The sequence below is a fragment of the Bactrocera dorsalis genome, chromosome 1 (genome assembly GCF_023373825.1).
Source record: "Bactrocera dorsalis isolate Fly_Bdor chromosome 1, ASM2337382v1, whole genome shotgun sequence".
NCBI classification, from domain to species: Eukaryota; Metazoa; Arthropoda; class Insecta; order Diptera; family Tephritidae; genus Bactrocera; species Bactrocera dorsalis.
In genome coordinates this window covers 114,766,688-114,771,388 of record NC_064303.1, presented here as the reverse complement: position 1 = coordinate 114,771,388, position 4,701 = coordinate 114,766,688, and positions in this window count along the sequence as shown.

The window sequence follows — 4,701 nt, the reverse complement described above, 5'->3', positions numbered from 1 at the left end:
TTGATCATACTGGACCACACAGACCACCCAGTTACCACTCGACGAATGCGGCTGCGGCAGTGACAATGCGGTTAACGTTTGTGGTTTGCCTTTCTGATGGTGGTCAATGTCGTGCTTTATGCAAGCATCTACTTAGTTTATACGTTATATTAATATGCGCATTTGTTGGTATTTCGATGAGAGTAAGTGCCATATTGAAATATTTTAGCGTCCTAAAGGCGTGAATGTCAACAAAACATACATACAGATATTGAAACATAGAATATACAACAACGACTATGTTGCCAGTTGTCTCTGATGAAAACAATAAAAGCATACTGTTGCAAGCAATGGCGGATCCAGAATTTCTTTCGGGAGGTCTTTTCCATCTAACATATTTATAATATTAATGTTACTTCGTAAATTCTTCTGAATTTGAGTTAAAATCTCCTTTTTTTAACAATATAACAACAGTAGTTCCGCCATTGGTTACAATGGACTCCATTTTAATTATATTGGAATCAAAAGTAAACACCTATTGACACCAAACCTTTGCTAATTGAAATTAGAATATATCCTAATGGCAAATGCTTCACAAGGAAAATCTCAAACAAGCCGATTTTAATTTAAGTTAGATATTCAACAAAGAACTCATTTTGAATAATATTAATTAATTATTATTAAGTATTTCACCCCATGTACTGAATACATACATTAGCTGAATACGGCTCATTCCTCCTTCTTTTAATGGGCTTTTTTTATGCATTAGGAAATAAATTTTGAATCAAACAGATTTTTGACGAACAAGGTATATTATTTTACCTACTTCAACTTCATTTTTATCATAACGACTCAGAAAACAACCACTCTACTTTGTTTGTGGGTTGCTTGTGAACTCAACAGGCTGTGATAGGAAAGGCCATCGCAAAATGATTTACAGTAAATTATCTATTTATTGACTGACTTGCCATTGTCAACTAATTCTGCATTGCACTTCAGCGGTTTTTGCGTACCCATTATTTTTTCAGACATCTTTTGTAGCATTCGCCCCAATTCTTCTCCCCACATTTGCCGGTTATTCAACTCAATATTCTCTAGTATAGCCTACGAACAGTTGTCCATTAAAATATCGATGTGAAAATCAAAAAGTATGTACCGTTATTAAGAGAAAAAATATTTGCGAGTTCGTTCATATGTATGTGTCCGTATCTGAAGGTTTGTGATTGATAAATTCATAAAATGCATGGCGATGGAAGTGAGCTACGATCGTACTTTGCTCATCAAACTCAAAGGAAGTAAAATAGAAATACACAAGTAGCGGTAACTTTACGGCTAATGACAGAAATACATCATATAATATGCCCAGAAAGTTGAAAATGATCCAATTCTTGAAATTACGTACATATCGCTCATTTGCTGCAAGACCGGCATAAGTCAAAAAAATCGATTCTCCAGAAAACGCGTTTAAAGTTTTCAACTGACTACAACCTTACACGGTGACTCCAACCTTACACCTCTTCTCAAGCGGAGCATATAAGAGGTATTCATATGAATTTTTCACTCAACATGAAGTATGATATAACGAACAATTCTTCAGCATTAACTCTAAAATCACGTTTTTTGATTTATGCCGGTCTTGCAGCAAATAAGCGATATGTCTTTATAATTGCTAACGAAGTTAATCTTCACATGTGTAGGCACCTGCCCAGACAACCCACACAATGGCCTCTGTAATGCAGACGATTCGCTAATATGTACTGTAAAAAATAACATATAAATACATACATATACATACACATGTATGTACGTGTGTTTGCAGCTAAAATATTCACAAATGTGCCTACATAAAAGATTCAACAATCAAATGCATTGGTGCCCTTACAAATTCAAAGCTGATATAAATTGTCTCATAAAATATTCAAAAGTATTGAATTGCTGAAAAAGCGTAGAAACATGCCGAAAAATGATGATTGTGGTAGAAAACCCCATAGAGAGATATTGCCTTAGAAAACTTGAGCCGTGAAAAACACGTGTATGTGTTTTTCGTTTTATACTCTGGCAGCATTTTACAATAAAGTATATTAGTTTTCTTCACCTAACGGTTGTTTGTAACATCCAAAAATAATCGAGATAGATATATGTAGATGATCAGATGATGATGAGATGGATGATCACATCCAGCAGATTTTGTGCTAAATATGCCAGTCAATGAATTGTGTTCATAAAATTTTGTGGAAACCAATTCTGTAAAATGTTCGGTTACACCCAAAGTTAGCCTTTTCTTACATGTTCTTAGATATTTTGAAGAAAAAAGGCTTTATACTACAAACAGCTACTCTTCTCTCACCCAAGATAGCTAAACGAGGCGACAGAGCTTGCGCCATCAGTAAGTGCCGTCAACGCAGATGCCTGCATCTTGTGCCCAGTGATCATGGCATTATGAGACTGCGCCAATATATACATGTGGTCATTAAAATAGATACCTTAGTTTTATTGATTGAATTCAATGTTGTGCTCTTAAAAAATTACAGCTAAAAGGAGATTTAAATTTTTTTATTCAAGCGGCTTCGCTGCTTTGTTGCAAAATACTTATTTCATTTTGTCAATTTTTTTTTACAAAATTTTAAATAAAGGTTAGTTTTGAAGTTGAAAATAATCTAATTAACAAAAATTAATATAAATGCCTTAAAGCATGGGACGTGTGCAACACGGTACAGCTGAAGAAAGAAGATTTGTTCCTAATGTTCGATGTCGAAAAAAATAAACATAGAAATGCATTTTTAAATTACTGGGAAGGTCGATTAGCTCTATTTTAAGAGATTCAAATTTGCAGACGAGGAAAGTATTTGTTCATGACCACAAAACATGATGTGGTCTAGAGATTATTAGAAAATAAAAACATATTTTGGAACGATGAGACAAAAATAAATATATTTATTTATGCAAGATAACGACCCAAAACATTCCTCAAAGCTAGTAAAGGATCGGTTTAATCAGAAAAACGTTAACATTATGGATTAGCCAATCACCAGACCTGAAACCAAGGAGATTTGAAAAAGACAATCGGGAAGCAAATCTCAAAAAACAAAGCGTGTTTGTGGCTAAAAATTAAAGAAATATGATATGGCACTTCCATAGAAAACTGCCGTAGGATTATTAATTCTTTGGCATAGAATGCAAAAAGTGATCGATAATCATGGTTGACACAGTGGTTATTAATGATATTTAACTAATTTTTTATGTTTCCATAAAAAAATTTCGGTGGTACCTATTTTAGTGACCACATGTGTATGTCTGCAGGTCGTCGTGGGCTGACAGCGATCGAATGCGTTGCTGTGGTTACTACACACGACACACAGACGAAGTAACAATGCGGTAATTACCAGACACCTCTGACTACAGAAATAAGCCCCATTAATGGCAATAATTGTTGTTGTCATTTATATGTAACTTGTCACCTTTGCAGCAAATGTCATTTCCTTAGTAGTGGGAACAGCAACCGATTTTGTTATCACACACACATGTTATTACTTTATTTCCATAGTGTAAATCATCACCACATTTCTGATAGACATTATAAACACAGTTTTTGTCGAAAAAGAAAATATAGGTGCTCATCGACTGCCCACACCAACCATTTGTGTACACACTCGCTGCAGTTTCCATCAGAAGCAACGCAGTTCACATCTCAAAAGCCAACATTACATCTGTCCAGAAATGAGTGGGCAAAGATTTGTAATGTGATCTCCATCCATGGTACGGCCAGCACTTGTAAAACATTTATTAGCATAAACACTGTAAACTAAGGTGGTCTTACGCTTTTCATTTATTTCCATCCAAACAAATATGTAAATCAGCACAAAAAAGACCTCGCGCGAAATATCTACCATATATTCAAAGAGAGAAAACGAATTTAGTTATTCTTATAGTCAACTGTTATTTTACTGTTTTATGAAACTGTGAAAGAAACCCAATATACATATATGTGTATCCTGAGCGGACCGAGCACACTTTGATAGTACACAATACATTTTTTAGCAACAGTCTCGTTTTCTCTACATGTGCCCGCTAGTGTCCTCTACAAGGTGAACGGGAAGTCGAACTAGACCTGTCAGATTTCGTTTTGTTCTGTTTGGGAATAATATGCTGATAGAAGCAACTGCAGCTTGTCCTGTTAATGAGAATGGCAGAATCAGAGTAGAGATGTTTTGAAGAGAGGAGCCCAACCCTGCACCTCAGTTGTTTGTTTTGTTGGTGCGAGGTTTTTACAGTATATGTATGCTTATTTATGCAGTCGTAGTTTGTTCTGCATACGAAATGAATAGAATGAAACTAGTTTCTTGGCTTAATGTCACCTGGCAAGTGACTGAAGACCTCATGGCAATGACTCTGCGATGTGAAAATAGGAGCGGCACCCCACGTCATTGGAGGGGCGCCAAAAGCAAATATAAGATTTAAACACTCTGTTGTTTTGTTGCAAGAGGTAAAAATAAAAAAGTCAACATTAGTCAACAATAAGTCCAAGAAAGAAGTCAAGAAGTTGCCAATGTCAACAACTTTGCACTAGAATTACCCATTATCCAAATGCGATAACGAATGCATTTGGTAATATACAGACATTTGTGTACTCATACTCGTATATTAGTAAAAGAGTGCTGTATGTAGGCTTCTTACACCAGGTAGAGCTTTTCATGACTTTCGAAAATAATAAGTCCTTTCGGC